The sequence below is a fragment of the Zonotrichia leucophrys genome, chromosome 13 (assembly GCF_028769735.1).
Source record: "Zonotrichia leucophrys gambelii isolate GWCS_2022_RI chromosome 13, RI_Zleu_2.0, whole genome shotgun sequence".
NCBI classification, from domain to species: domain Eukaryota; kingdom Metazoa; phylum Chordata; class Aves; order Passeriformes; family Passerellidae; genus Zonotrichia; species Zonotrichia leucophrys.
The window spans coordinates 5,068,772-5,085,121 of NC_088183.1; the positions used below are offsets into that span (position 1 = coordinate 5,068,772).

The 16,350-nt window shown below is 43.2% G+C and overlaps 1 protein-coding gene across 7 annotated transcripts in view; it reads right to left on the reverse strand.

Annotated features, from left to right (window-relative positions):
* Positions 1–16,350, reverse strand: part of SGCD (sarcoglycan delta) — a 492,080-nt gene that overhangs the window by 409,358 nt on the left and 66,372 nt on the right. The window contains exon 1 of one of the 7 annotated variants that reach the window (XM_064724705.1): positions 9,213–9,301. The exons of the other annotated variants lie outside the window; for them this stretch is intronic. The gene's annotated coding sequence lies outside the window, so the exon portion shown is untranslated. Of the gene's footprint in view, positions 1–9,212; positions 9,302–16,350 lie in introns of those variants that run through there. 7 annotated transcript variants of the gene reach the window in all.

The following is a 16,350-nucleotide window of genomic DNA, read 5'->3' on the forward strand; positions in this document are numbered from 1 at the left end:
ATTCCATGGTCACACAGGTGTTATTTTACAAACTGAGGGCTGAACTAAATGGTTTGCCACACTGTTCCATAGCAAATGATGATAACAAATCCTTCATGCATACACTGTCCCTTCCCTCTTCATTCCTCTTGTCATATTTTGAACTAAGGTTGAATATCAAAAGGAGTCAAAAATCTTCTCAACCTACAAAGCTTCTGGCTTTAAAGCCAGCATAAGAAACATGGGAATTGTCAAACTGGTTTTTATGCTCTTGAGTTCTAACACAGCACCTGTCAGCCATGGCAGAATGATAGAGAAAAGGTCTAAATTGCCCCTTCCATGGTGAGGAGCTGGGGGGAGTTACCAGCCTCAGACTTTTCTGCATCACTGTGATTACCAGACACTGCATTTCCCTTCCAGAATGTTTCCTAATGGCTTTTGGAAGCCATCCAAACCTTTTATCCCCACCAAATCACAGGGTAACAAACTCCACAATTCAGTTATGCACGATGTGGAAATAATGGTTCTTCTGAGTTTCTAACCTGCTGTGAGATTCAGATGCTCCCCAGTTCCCTTATTGTGAAGAGCAGTGAATAATCACCCTTCTGCATTGCTTCCCCACTCCCAGCCCTACAAGTGGCTGCTGCAGCACTGCCCCACCACAGCTCTGCCTGGAGGGACAGTGCTGGTGACAAGTGACAGATGGCAGGAGCTCTAAGCTGAGTCTGCTCCTGAATCACTGAGAATACAGAGCTGTGGCTCCTTTTAACAAACCTCCATGAGCAGTCCTGCAGGAGGGGTGAGAATTAACAATTTCTCTCTGCTCTAAAGGAAAAGAAAAAAGAAGAAGGAGGAAAAGAAGAAGGAGGAAAAGAAGAAGGAGGAAAAGAAGAAGGAGGAAAAGAAAAATAAAAGGCAGACCTGGCTCTGCCCCACTGAGTCTCCCCAAAGTTCACCCAAGGCAGATCTGTTGTGATCTACTTCTCTTGTTTTTGTTTGTATTCCCCCAACAGAGATGAGCAGAGAAGGACTCAGACCTGATCATCACCTCTGTCTGGATTTTAGAGCCTTACCTATAAATCTGAGCACAAATGTAATCATCTTAGATTCCAAAAAGCCAGGTTAAGATGGAAAATTAAATATGGAAAGTTTTCTCTTCCCCCTTTCATCCACAGACTCTTTCAAAAGCTCATTTCTGCAGGCCTCCCATTGACTTCATCTATCCTAGGAAAGGACATCTCCAAAGCCATGTCACTCTGCATAAGGAGCTCAGATCCCAGGGGAGGCTGGAAACCCAGCACAGCCTTTCTGAGAAGCAGTGATGATGATTTCAGAGGGCTGGCTGTCCTGCAGAGTGCCATGTCAAGACAGGCAAAATCCCCTTGAAATCCGTTTTTCAGAGCTGGATGGTTCTGGCTCAGCCTGAAGGGATGAATCAGACATCCCAGCTGGATCCTGGAGGCAGAAGGGAGAAGTGCCTCAGGTAGTCCCTGTGCCAGTCCTGTGACCATTGGCCAGAGAGGTGCTTAGTATGAGTGTCATCCCTGCAGCTGTTCTGGTTTTACCCTTAGACAAATGTCCTGGGGCTTGCTGCTTCTCCCTGCAGGTCTGTGAGGCTCACAGACTTTCTTCACTTACAGATAAGAATCTATAATTTAGACAAGTCAGTCTGTGAGAAAACTAGGGTATACAGAAAAAAAACATTCAGTCTTTTATCAGCTTCCCCACAAGCAGAGAAGAGCATTTCCCTTGCATGGACAAACCAGGAACAGGACACCTCTGAACTTCATCAGAAGCAGAGCTGAGACATCTCTATGAACTCTTAAAAAGAGACCATACAGTGGGTCCAGGGCCCATTTCAGAGTGAAAGATTGGATGGAAAAATAGCTCCAGGTGGACTGACTGAGATTAGAGAACACACTATCAAGTCACCGCCTGCTGCATTGGGATCTACCAAAACTGCCCAGTTCTGTTCAGTAGAGTACTTTGGGTTTATCTCCCCACCTGGAAACTGTTAAATTATATAAATCAGAAGCTTAACTAAAGGCCAGAAAGTCTCTTTTTTTTTTTTTTTTTCTGTAGACTCACTGGTTTCACACATCTCTCTTTGGGTTTCAATCCTCTGCTACAGAGCCACCCTCACCCTCCCACTGCCCCATTCGATCTCGTGGCACTCACACAGAGAATTTCCTGCCAAAACACATTACTCTGCAATTTCCTGCTTTGAGCTGCCCCTGTGCTCATGTCCCTGGACCCAGGCCACCCTCAGTGTCCCCAACAGCTTGGACTCATATGCTCCCACCATCTGACCCCCTGGACTCCTCTCCTCCACCGGAGAGCCAGGTTGAACCTGGAGCCAAGGGGAGCTGAACTCCAGCCCTTCCAAAGGGCTCAAGGGCCCAGCACCAGATGGTGGAGAGCAACTCCTAACCAGCAGGAAAATGATGCTTTCCTCTCACAAACTGAAATATCAATAAAAAGCTGACTGTGTATTCCAAATTCTGCCTGAAAGTCGATTCCATTTTTCAGTTCAGAGCTTCAGCCTTCATAAAGCCACAGAGCAACTCAAGTCTGAGTAACACCACTCAGTGCCTCCTTTGGTGTCTGAGAGGGATTAGGGAGGACCATGCCAGGCAACTTCTCAGTGTGTACAAAATTCCTGCTCAAGGAAGGAAGTGCTACTGCTTGTTCTCCTCATAGCAGCAATAATGAAATCCCTGCTGCAATAGGAGGAATAAAAACTTTTACTAGTAATGCAAAGAACTACATTTTCAGTAAGGATATATAATCTATTCTGGGAATATTCTCTTCATGAAGGTCAATCTGAAAGATTTTACTTCTAGTCACAATCATTCCTACATTTTCAAAAAAATCATAGAGGGGTTTGAATTGGAAAGGATATGATAGATCATCTAATTCTAACTCCTTTCCACAGCAGGGATGTCACTCTCCAGACCAGGCTGTTCCAAGCCCCATCCAACGTGGACTTGGAGACTTGCCTGGCTGGGGCAGCCACAGCTTCTCTGGATAACCTGTGCCATGGCCTCACCACCCTCACAGTAAAGAATTTCTTCCTGAAATTCTAATTTCTTTTTTTCTGATTTCTTCCTAATCTAATTTTCTGATTTTGTCCTAATCTAAATATTCCCTCTTTTAGTGTAAAACTGTTCCCCCTTATCCTACCACTATCTGGCTGTGCAAAAAGTCACTGTCACTGTTTTTTCCAAGCCCTTTGAGCCCCACTCACCCTACACTCTGCAGGAGCCATCCAATCCAGCAGCTCATCATTGCTGCCTGCTGCTTTTAAGGCATCTTATAAGAAATTAAATACCATGCACACCTCTAAGTGAAATGTGATGGTTTTGTGTGAGACAAGTGTTTTTCAGGGCTGATCTTTGGTCAGGATTCCAAATCCTTCCTGTATTCCAGCCACTTCCAGAGCAGTTTTGGGAGTCCCTGGTATTGTACTGTGCTTGTTATACATTTAAAAATAACTTCTGCTCTCTCAAGTAGGAACCAGAAGCTACTGTAACTTAGCAACATGACCAAGCACCAAGAGTGCAAAAGAACCCCCCAAGACCCACCTGCTCCCTCGTTGTTCTTATTTATTTGCCAAGAGTTTGTTATTTACTGATAAGCAGAGCATTACCCCGACACGTATGCTCCACATTTACCCACCAAATTCACTGTTGACAAAGGAGTTCATAAGCAAACAAGAAATTAATAAAGCCCTGTATACATAAGTGAAAGCTGATAAGATCAGTAATATCATCTGTCAGGCAAGTTAGTATAATCAACTTGCTAATTGCATGAGAAGTACAAGAAAGCCATTTGCTTTGAAGAAACTTAATTCCCTAAATTTGAGTGTGGCTCTACCAGTCTAAACATTTCCTTTTTATGTGGTACATATCAAAACATATGACCTGCTTTCTTCTGATCATTTGATCTGCAAAAATACAACATAAGATGGCTTGTTCAGGGCTGCATCTAAAGTCCAGAAGAAATCAATGATAACTATGAGAAAAAGACAGAGCTTTTTGCACACCAAATCTTTTTCTTGTACATTAATTAGTAATTATGCCTCAGAATTTTTTCAAGTTAGCTATTTCTCCTGCTGACTCTTGCATTTTAGGCTATGGGAAACTGCATCTTCATTCTCAGGGGCAACATTGTTAAAAAATATGAACCCAGAGATAGAATTCTTAAATGAGGCTTTCTTTTTTCTGATTTCTAAATGTGGAATAACATAAGCTTTCATTAAAAAAAAAAATCATGCAGACAGTAAAGCACAGAATTGGAAATTGAGGTTTTGGGTCTTTACTTCTTTTCTTTCTTTGTTCTTTAAACTTCCCCTTAAAAAATGCCAATCTTGTACACAATTCCATCTACCAAGCAAGAGGCCATTGAAGGCTGAAAAAGCAATCAAAGCTTGGGTAAGTGATAAATTGTCTTTTACACTGGTAATTAGGTTGGAGACAGCACTGACTTATTTCTCACAAGACCACAAAAAATGACCATTAAATGGTTTGTACAGAAAGCTGAAGCAGTGGAAAGCTCTTCCAGCTTGAGCTCCCTCTAACAAATCTACCCCTCCATGTGCCATGCTCATGCATGATGCTGGTTATGGTCCTGGCATAACCAGCATCATTTTTCAGAACATTTCATTTAAAGGCTGACCCTTCCCAGCTCTGGGCTTCCACAGAAGTTCGGATGGCACCAGCACAGCCAGGGCTCTGCTGTCCCCACCTGTGTGTGGCACCCTCAGCCAACACACACCTCGTGGTTTGGCTGCCAGCCTGCCCTGCTTGCTCTGAATACCCCAAATCAGGGGAGAGATTAATTAGAGCAGCCCAGAGGCCGCCTGGATCAGTGCTCAGCCTTGGGAGCAGACACCATCCCTTTCCCATTTGGGTCTTGGGCTCAGGAATACTCTACCTAAGAATCTCTCTTAGGCCTGGAAATCAAATCAATCTTGCGTGCAGTTGGCGATGTCGCCTTTCAGAGGTGTTTTACTTTGTTGGATAACACACAACAACTCTACAGGAGGTTTTTTTGGTCTCACAGGATCTCAGTGAAGTCTGTGGCATGTTTAGTCTCCTCCTGAGGCAGTGCTGGGTCTGTGCACTGTCTGTCACAGCACAGGCCCAGCTCCTGCACAATGAACACTGCAAAGCACGACAGGTTTCTTTTTCTCCATCCTAACAGGAATCTTTATCTGGGCTCAGCTGACAGTGGTCTCTAGGCACGCCTTTAAAAAACCTCGCCATTATTTCACTCATTCACTCTGGTTTGGCATGAGCCAGTCCAGCTGCTTGTGAAAGAGAGAAGAAAGAGGAAGCAGCAGCAGCCGTGCTCAGCCTTTCCCTGGGGACCTCTGGTGCCCCTGATCAGTTTGTGTTCCTTCCCCTTGCTATCAGCCATCCCAGGGAGGTTTCCTTGCTGCTGAGCTGTGCCCTCATTAGTGAACTAGAGAACACTGGCAATGAGCTGCAGCCCTGTGAGCAGCTCTGCAGGGGCAGCACCATCCCTGTCCTGCTGACATCCTCAGCAGCAGCACCCCTGGCTGACCCCTGAGCACAGCAATCTCCAAACCCTCAGGGACAGGGAGGGCTACAGCAGCCAAATCCACAGCAAAACACCTTTTCCATGGATGGCTCATCTTCTTTCAGTGTTCAAGTTCCTCTCCCTGAGAAGCAAGCAGTAACTCTTGTTTAGAGTGACCAGACTGATGGGGGCTCTGAAACAATCCTGCTTCTCTGAGCTGTTGTTATCCTCCCTTCAAAACAACCCCCTGGGCACCACAGGAGTGCTCATAAAAATGCTGTGTAGCCAAAGGTTCCTCATTTAACCTCCCAGAAGAGGTTAAACACCTCATGCTTAAAAACAAAACCCAGCTCAGGTATTAAATGACCAGCCTGTGGCTGCACAGCAAAGGTGAGTACTGGACATGCATCTCATACCAGAGGCCTACCAGCAGAGAAAATTGGTCTTTAATAATTAAAACATGTAAATTTGCATCATGATTCCACTGGATTATGACCAGAAAACACAGCTTACCCACTTCTATGACCAATCATTAATTTAAATTCCCTGTGCATACAGAAATACAGTTTTATATACACATTATATTGTGGTTTTCATGATCTAGTTTTGCTTCCCTTCACACTTCCAGAACAGGACACCTTAATAACACTCAGAATAAAGGACCTTAAACCTCCAGCAGAGAAGATACCTTTATCTTGCCTTAATTTGTACTACTTGTATCACAATGGCATTTTTAAGATTAAGATGAAGAGATATAAATGTAATCTCTCAGGAGTTTAACCAAGCTACCTGTGGGCCTGATGTTCTTATTGTTTGCCTGAGGAAAACAAATCTTTCATCCTTATCTATGTATTTCTTTGCTAATTAAAATGCATGGACTGCTTTAAACACTATTTACCCAAGAGGCCTTCAGCAGTGCTCTTTCACCATTAAAAAAATTGAAAAAGAACATACAAGCATTTGGAAGGTTTTAAAGATGCCACATACAAAAGCCACTCATTAATATTCCTGAAGAGTGCTATTATCAAAGCAGGATATTAACACTACAGGTCTAGCTATACAAAACAATTGCCAATCTAAACACATGGCAACAAGTGAAATCAGAAGCAGTTGGAGACAGACACAGAGAATGTTCTCAGATCTTGTCAGCTGTTGCAGAGAGCTGAGCAATTCAATGTCACCATTTGCATTTTTCCCTGGGTATTCCCAACACGATGCAGAAAACCCTGCAGCAGTGAGAGAAAATTATCCAGAGCAAATTGGGAAGGTTTGCAGTGCTGCTAGCAATGATTCTGTTATATTCCAAATTCAATTAGAAAGGGAGGCAGCTAAAACAGCAGCACCTTGCTGATGAGGCAAATCTTTCCCAGGCTGAAGGATAAAGCAGTATTTCCAAAGTCTGTTCATGCAAGAGATTTTACAAAACCTGACGACCACAAACCCAAGTTCAACAAGTTCTCCTAATACCCTTTGCTTCTGCTTGCCTCAGATCAGCCCAGAAACATTAATTACGGGTGTGGACTTGCAATTACAAACAAATGAGTGATCAGATCTCTGTGATTTTCTGCTTATCAGCCACCCTGCCTTCATGGTATTTCAAGATAATGCATCTCACTCTGTGTGTGCAATAGATTAGGGCCAGGCATGTAGTCAGTTCATCAGCACAGCAACAAGCAGGAAATTGTGAGGCACAGGAGCTCACATGCTTGGAATATCAGCAACTCTGAGAAAAGGTGAGTGACATGAAAAAGTTAGCTTTTGCCCTTGATTATTCTTATTATTACCCCTGTACCCATTTTACCAATGGGCAGGCCAAGGCAACAAGAGGTTACTGAATTAAGGCTACACAGTGTATGAGTACAGAGGCAGAGACTGAAAACTGCGCTCCTGCTATTTTCCCCTGGACTTTTCCCTGTAAACAGAAACACTCCCTCTTCTTTTAGCAGACTTTAGCATTTTTAGCAGACTTGCTTTGCAGTTGAACAATTAGGAGCTCTTCTATGATAAGCCACCTTCAGAGATGGGTAAGACTGGAGATAAAATTAGTGCCAATTTTGAAGTGTCTATATTTGAGTGAAAAGAAGGAAGTACAATTATTTCTGAAGATGAGGTTCCTCTGGGATAAATACTCACTACATGTGTGGCTCCAAAATTAGTGATACCATCTAAATTAAGATAAACAATCCTTATTAAATTGTAGTGCCCTTGTGCCTAGAATTCACACACCTTTTAGGAAGAGAGGGTGGTCAGGCACTGCCCAGGCTCCCCAGGGAATGGTCACAGCCCCAAGGCTGCCAGAGCTCCAGGAATATCTGGGTAATGCTCTCAGGCACAGGGTGGGATTGTTGGGTGTCTGTGCAGGGTCAGGAGTTGGGCTCAATGATCCTTGTGAGTCCCTCCCCACTCAGGATATTCTGTCATTCTCACACAAATCCATCTCAGAAAGGCAAGTCTTGCCCCCACACCTTCTATTCAGGGGTGCTACACAAACTGAGGGAATGTGTCCATATTTTAGCACCCTACTTCTGTCTTGTGTCATGTTCTCCTTCTGGAAGGAAGGAAAGCAACCTTAGACTACCTTGGGATCCTGCAAACCTGAGTGGAAACCAACCAGAAACTGGAACTTTCTAGACATGGGGAATGTGAAAAGGCTAGAATCAAAATCATCCCATGTGCAAGCAACGGGAGAGCAGAGATCTGATAGGATCCAACTTTCAAAATCTGGAATCCATTTTAGCAGAATTAACTGACAGCATAAATGCAACAACTTCAGCTGTTTATCAAGTGACTGGTGCATACAAATCAAGGATGCTCAGTGTCTAAATGCTAATGTCTTCATAGACTGTGCAAGCACGAATTTGCACCTACAACAAGTGGAAGCCACTTCCCTTAAACCTTAACAAACATGACTGAGAGAAAGGAAAATGAGAAAGGCAACATGAATATTTCAGGATGTGCATCCTGAAAGCTTTGGTGCAGCTGCACATTTCCAATTAAGTTCAATTGGAAACTCACATCTAAAACCCTGAGCAATGCATTGGTAAGTCAAAGGGTTTGATGTCAGAGGATAACTCTCAGAGTCAACTCCTTTTGTTCAGCAGAAGCCTTCACAGAAGAATGAAGCACAGCCTCTCCTCTTACAGAAAGGAGAGGCTGAAGGGAGCAGGAAGGGAAGAAGGAAATTCAGAATAGACATTGGTATAATTCTGTCCAGCTCAGAATCTAAGGAATCACACTGACATTATTTGTGATGGAAATGATGCAAAGAGGTCAGGTTTTGGCTTTTCCATTTTCCATCATCAGAGAGGATTCAGAACAATCTCCATTTTATTTGAAGCAGTAAGCCCAATCGGATGAAGGTAGCTCCTGGATAAAAGGATCAACAACTGATCCAGCTCTAATCAGCACAATGATAATTCTCTTACCTCCAGCAGGATTAATCTGATTGTTTGAATAAACAATTTGGTTCATCTTTTGGAAGCAATCAGAGAGCCCAGATGTCTTTGGACCTGTGTCAGTGTTTTGCTATGGAGCAGGGTGTGCTTTTCAACATACTCCCATGGTTATTTCCTTTTCCTGGGCTTTGGTTCCCATCACACCCCAATTTGATTTTGGGATAAAATTAGACTGGAAGATCGAGTTCAGGAGCTCACCTACTGCCCTCCAGCAAACCCCTCATGCTAAGATACCTGGAATAAATCCTCTGGAATGTGCAGAGTGGGGTCTGAACCTGCAGCACTGTTTTGCTCCACAGCTGTGTCCCCCTTGAGACCATGTTCATTAATATGTGCACAGCCTTCATGGCCTCCTGAGCTTGGTCACACACCTGTCCATAGCCACAAAGAATTTGCATTAAAAAGCATTGCAGATGCTGGAAAATCATTTTTCTTTTGTGTATGACAAGTTGGAGTCTACTAATGTTGATTTGCAAAATTCCAATTATAAAGGACAATTTAGGCTAAGCTGTTTCCAGCAGGAATCAGAGACTGCCATATTCCCCTCAGATGTGATAAGTGACAAATTTTTGTCTCAATATTTTTGCTCTGAAGATGTTTTCTCTTTCCACAATTTTTTAGTAATTTGTGTTATTTTGTGACATGTCTGTGGCATCGTATCTACATATCATTACTCCAAGTTGTCATGTCACTTTCCACAAGACTACTGCTGCCATGTCAAATCCTCCCCGAGCAGAGCACTTGCTTTTCTTTATCATTAAGGGCAGCTGCTACTCTGTACAAATTGAAACATCAATATACTGCAGAAAGGTTCCAGGCTGCTGGAAACAGTTGCTCCTGAAATTAGTACACCAAATGCTTATCTTTTTCTTTTTTTTTTTCTTGTTCAAAGTGTTAACCTGTATCACTCCAACACAAACAGGAGGCATTTTGTTCAAAGAAACAAAGTGAAGGGGGTTCAAACATCCATAGTCTGGTTTTGAATGCCTAAACAGACAAAAAGAATGTGAGAGAAGGTCATATTTTTAGATACCTTTTGTACCTAACAGTACATGCAGAGATCACAGAAATATCAATTGTAGTCATAGAGGAAGCTTTTGACATATCTGGAAATTTAAGCTTGCATCATTTGCATCCCACTGCAGTGCTTTAACCATAAACCATTCATCCTGGCACAGCAACAAGTCAGATGAAGATAAAAGAGGAAAAGAGAGAAGTCACTGAGATTATGCACACCAGAGTAATTGTTTATATTTCAATTTTTCCCTGTCAATTGCTCAAGTGCAGTTGAATAAAATAGGATTCAGAAAATAAATCTCTTCTTAGGTATCGTCAAAAGGGTCATAAATTCCAGTACCCTTAGAAATCTCATTCTTAGGGCCTTAATTCAGGTCTAGGAGAATTGCAGACACCAAACATTGTAGATTAGCCCCAGTTCAACTTTTGAGTGAATGAAGATGTCAGAGGAGATCAAATACATTTTGTTATGCTGTAGAGGCAAGACAATGGTGGAGCCACTGTGCAAAATCAGGAGTGAAAAGAACTCAAGAGTAAAAGTCTCATTTGACAGGGACATGCTCCAGTGTGCACACAACCTCTCCTGAAGTGCTACAGGCTTCAGAGTGACTGCAGGATGCAGGAAAAGCTTTCATTCCTTCCATCAACATCCCATTCAAAAGCCAGGCAATAGCAGCATCTGTGTCTGGAAGACTAGACTTAAAAAAGCTACAGATGGTAGAAAAATTAATTTTGAAAAATGAAATTGCATTTGTTTGCAGGAGCAAACAGGCATAGCTTAAATTTAGGTTTGCTCTCTTACTTTTCCATGCTAAAGATATGCAAAGAATGGAGGATGGGGAAAAGCAAATTTATGGCCACAGTCTCCCTCCAGCAGCTTCTCAAAAGAAGTCAAATTTAGTTTTACATTAAGTGCTCTGCAGTACTTGGATCACAAGTTCACAAGGGCATGGAAGTAGTTTGCATATAAAATAAACAAGCAAATAAAGCAGAGGGAAACTCATGAAAAGGGAAATTTGGGGAAAGCAAAAACAAAGGCAGAGTGATCGGGGGTAGAAAAGCATCTTCCACAGATAGCTCCATCTCTCCATTTTCTTCTCCCTCTCCAAGTCCAAAATATGGACCAAGCACCATCAGAGTAGCAGACACCAATCCATCATCAAACATTCCTTTTGATTGCAGGCAGGGAAAGGAAAGAGCTGCAGGTTCCTCTGCAGGGAGGGTTCAAAGGCACCCCCAGAGCCTGGCACAGAGCAGGATTTGCTGACCCCCAGAAGGAGCACAGACCAGGCACAGAGCAGGATTTGCTCTCCTCAGGGTCCCTGGGTACCAGCTCTGCTCTGCCACTATTTCCCAGCACCACCAGTGTGGGAGCATCTGTTCTCAAATGAGGAACATGCCAACCTCTCTGATCCTAAAACTACTGGGAAATAATTTAGGAACATTACCAGGAGTTTCTTTTACTAGCAAAGAAATTCAGGAGTTACACAGTGTGAGTAGCAAGACAACCCTGCTTTATTGGAAGCTTCAGCCCTTTTTTTCACTGAATTAGGAAAACACTGATTAAAAGTCAGTCTTACACGTCAGTTTAAGGTAACCTTCTTTTGCACTCTCTTTCTCAGCAGACAGCAACACTACCTTTGAAGATAACCATTCATGCATAAAATTACTAATAGAGACCATCTATCTGACAAATGTCTGTTCCTTAATAATTCATATCACTTGATCTATTTTCAAAGGTTAGTCTTACATTTAAAATTACAGTTCTGAATAGGTCAGCCTGTTACTTAAAGATAAATTACTCCACCTCTCCGTGTTACTGTGTTGTGTTTTGATAATGACAGGCTTTTTATTCCCATGCTTTCCTCTTCCTTCTCAGAATCATCAAAGTAGCAGCACAACCCACCTTGCCCACACCTTCCAGAAGTCCCATTTTGATTCTTTTTGGCTAAGGCAGTCTGAGCACCAACTTCCAGTCCTTTACCTGCTTTTAGCAAAGGCTTAGGAAAGACTCAGCACTGCAGGGTGAAAAGATGAATCAATGATGTGTGCTAGGACTAAGCTTAGTCCTGCTGTGTGGGAGCTAAAATGCTGTATAACCAATGCTATTACATTCATAGTAATTAAAGGATAATTTCTGCTCTTCTCTAGATAGATAAAGCAATAAAATGACAATGTTTAAAGAGGAAATGCCAGTGTAATGTTCATGCATTTAACAGCTACCCAGGAGATATGCATTGTAAATATACTTATAACAGAGAAGTTCCTACTGTTTTATATAAGGAAGCATTTTGTGCTGGTAATTTCATACCACTGAGTAGTCTGGAAAGTTACTGGACCACAGACAACTCACTTTTTTCTTTTTTGAGCACACGATATTGGTATTTTTCTATGATTGTGAAGAACTGTCAGGTTATAACAGTTTGTCACATATCTTATTACAAATACATTTCTGAACTACTGAGGGTGAAAAGCTCTTCTCAGGCAACCCAGACATGTTCACAGCAGATCAGAGCACCCGTCTGTTAGCTCAGCAGTGGCAGGAGGGGAGGAAAAGCAATGTTTGGGGCTGTGGACACTCTGTGTGAGCTGCAGCAGGAGAGGTCTCAGGAACAGAGCCAGGAGAGCACAGAGCTGCTCCCAGGTGTGAGACAGGACAGCCCACCCTGCACAGGGAAACTGAGATGGAAAGCAATCCCAGGGAACTGCTGGATCTTGTGCAGCAGTCCTGCAGGATTTCTCTACGTTGTGCTCCTGATGTAATAGCTCAAGTGTGTCGCAAACATCTTTTTATGAAAAATCCTTTCCTTAGGATTTTTATTCCTGAGAAGCTGAGAAGCCTTAGGAACAAAATGTAAACATTGATTATCTGCTGGTGTGGAATGCAGCAGGTGCATCTGTGATTGGTCTCATGTGGATGTTTCTAATTTATGGCCAATCACAGTCACAGAGTCTGAGACAGCTGCCTTTGTTATCATTCTTTCTGATTCTATTCTATTCTTAGCTTAGCCTTCTGATGAAACCTTTGCTTCTATTCTTTTAGTATAGTTTTAATGTAATATATATCATAAAATAATAAATCAAGCTTTCTGAAACATGGAGTCAGATCCTCATCTCTTCCCTCATCCGAAAACCCCTGTGAACACCATCACACAAGTGGGATAACTGGCCTTTGGTTTGTAGATAACAACAAAATGAGAATCTGCATGACCCCTTAAAACAGACTCAGAGTTCACTCTGCCATGAAGCCAATGCTGTTGATGGAATTGTCTCTACTGGGCTGTGCACCCCATCCTCTCCAGAGTTAATCAGGACAGGTTTAGAAATAATACATCCATTTCAAATGTCATTTCCTGAGGCCCCTTCGGAAGTAACAATACATTTATATGAAGAGCAAGAAGCCAGCATCTCCAAACAGATACTACACAAACAAGCATCAGGTTCCAGGCACAAACACCAGCAGTTACCCAGAGGCAAATTATTCACAATGTTTTGTGATAAACAAATCAGCGGTACATAAAGAGACCAACCAGCCGCAGCTACAAAGATTCCAAATCCCTTTTGCAGATGCCAGACAGGAGAGAAGAGCCCAGCCCAGCATATGAGCAGCCACCAGGGTCTCAGGACAGAGGAGCTTTTGTCAGTGTAGCCCACTGAGTGTGCAAAACGCCACAAGGGACTTGCAGAAAATTTTGACACTGCTGTGGGTATTAACAGGACAGCCCCTCTAATGCTCAGACTGCCTGTCCTTTACCTACCCAGAGTGTAAATGCTGATTTTACTGAAGCATTTGGCTCCTCCTCTGCATCTTCTCACCCTGCATCTCCCACCTGGAGGTGGCACTGCCCTGGGTGTAGCAGTGCCCCAGAGCAGAGTTCCCCAATCCACTGAGAGCAAACACAGAAAAGGCAGAACTACAAATCTGTTATTTCAGATCCTGGGCAATCAATGATTCACAAAGAAACAAAACAGATTCAGATGGCCCTAGGGAGACTACCAAAGGTAGAGTAAGAGAAAGAATGGATGAAATGCATAGTCTGTATTTTTTATTTTTGTTTTTTTAGCTAACTAGATATGAAGGGCTGCAAAACTTGTATCGCATTGCCAGCTCTTCCTTGGATCAGCAGAGTGTCTGTTTACTGTAAGGGGATGTACCCTAATGTAGGGGTTCAGGAGAAGCAAGAGTGGTGTAGGAAGCTGCAGCCCACAGGACAGGGCTGCACCAGTGCAAGAGAGGCTTTCACTCCATGTGAAATGTGAATTGTCATGTTCAGTCCATCCATTATTATTCCCTTGTACATGGTTGTGACACGTAATTCTCTCAGGGCTTGTAAAGCATGAAAAACCCTATATCTTCACCACAATCTAAAACATTTAAAATGTTTTAAATTGTATGGGTTACCCCAGATCACCTTCCCCACTGAGAAACTAATTCAGACTGCCTTAAGTACAGTCTTTTCAGCAAACTGTGACCAATGAATCCACCTTTCTTACTTCAGAGTGTAGTCCTGTTCTTGACATGGAAGGATAGAGTAGCTACAGTTAAAAAAAAAAAATCAACAGCAAACCCATACAAACAAAAAAAAATCCCACCCCAAAAGCCATGACATTATACAGCAAGCAGCATGTCTGTACATCAGTGCAGACAAGGGAGCTCTGACTCCAGCCATGCTCCAGCTTCTTTTTGCTAATCTATTTCAGCAAGATCTGGGCAAGACAAAGCCTGATGCCTGCAATCCTCCCAGCCCGGGTGGAGTCTCATTTTTCCAGCCAGCAATCCCACATTTCCTGTACCTAGAGCCTGTTCTGATTCTCCCAGCTTGGGGCCCCGCTGGCCTTTCCTTTGCCACGACTCTCACTGTGTGATTATCTACATTTGCTCACTTGCTCTGTGATCATCCAGAGGCCACACTGCAGGATCTTTGCTGCTTTAACATGCACCAAATCCCATCTGTTCCAGTGCTGTGGCTGGCAGGGCAGGCTCTCATTCCTCAGTCACCCTCTCAAATGCCAAGGCACCGAGTTGCCAGCGCTGTCTGATTGCACCCAGAGCCAATTTCATCAGCCTTCTGCCAACCTGGGCCTTATCTGCTCCCCAGAATTAATTCCTGCTTTGCTGCAATGCACAACCAAAGTTTTAAGTTCCTTGGCCAATTTATTACAATTAGTCTTTCTGCAGTGCTTTTGGTCTTCTTTTTAATTACCCCACAGAGGCTGTGGTTCTGAGAATTGCTACGTGCACTCCTCTGCTTCCCCAGATCCCACACTTTGATGGAGAGGCAAATAGTTACTTTTCCACCCCCATTCCCTCCTGTACATGTAAATCAAGCAAACTGAAGCAATTGAGGCAGTGCTCAGCACTGAGGGTGGGAGATAAACTGACAGGTGGCAAAATTGCAGCTCAGTTCCTCCACTTTGGGAAGTTTATTCACAATAGATTTCCTCTGATCAAATCACCTTGAGTTGATTTGTCTGTTCATTTTCTGTTTGCTATCTCAGCTCGGTGCTGGTACGAAAACAACCACACCTGGTGTTTTCCACAGTGCCCCATCCCAAAGCATCCTCCCCAAGAGGGGTGGGGACCCTTCTGGAGGATGGCCCAGCATCACCATCAGAGGACGAAATTCACCTTTTACACCTGCTCAAAATTCTTCCTTTCACATCTATTAGCATCTGGATTTACTGTCTGTGAAAAGTGTTAGGAAATCAGTCCTGCCTACAGACATGTAGAAAGAAGGAATTTGTAGTGTTTAAAGAAGGGAAAAGACTTCAAGGGATGTCTCTTGAGGCTGGAAGTTGGGATAGGCTGCCTCAGGGCTGCGAGTTAAGGATTTGCGAGAACCAACTCCCATTAGTTCCCAGGTTGGAAATCCCTTTTTCTTTCTCTGCAGAAGACAGGATGGGTTCTGAGGTGATCCTCAGCAGGACCTGCCCCATGGGCATCAAGGCCAGCTGCCCTGAAGACAGGACTGAGAAATCTGCTTGCCCTGAAGCTTCACCAAAACGTGATGACCTGAACCATGCAAAATCCCGATGCTCACCTAATTCTACCAAGAGCCGAATTTCATTGCCTCTGGTACAGAAATATTATTTGCCTATATTACTTAAGTCAAGATTTATAAAGCACCCAAAATTCTCTGAGGGACTGCCAAGCATTGAATTTATTTATGCATAAATTACACACACAGGGTATTTTGGCTGTACCTCTTCCCCTTCTAGAACTTTTTCTCAACCTCTTATTTACTAGCCTTCCCAATATATTACATGGCAAGCTGACCAAGAATAATAGTTATTTCCCCTGTGGCATTTGAAGTTGCAGACCTAACTCTGTGATGTCTACAGTAACCCTAAGGAT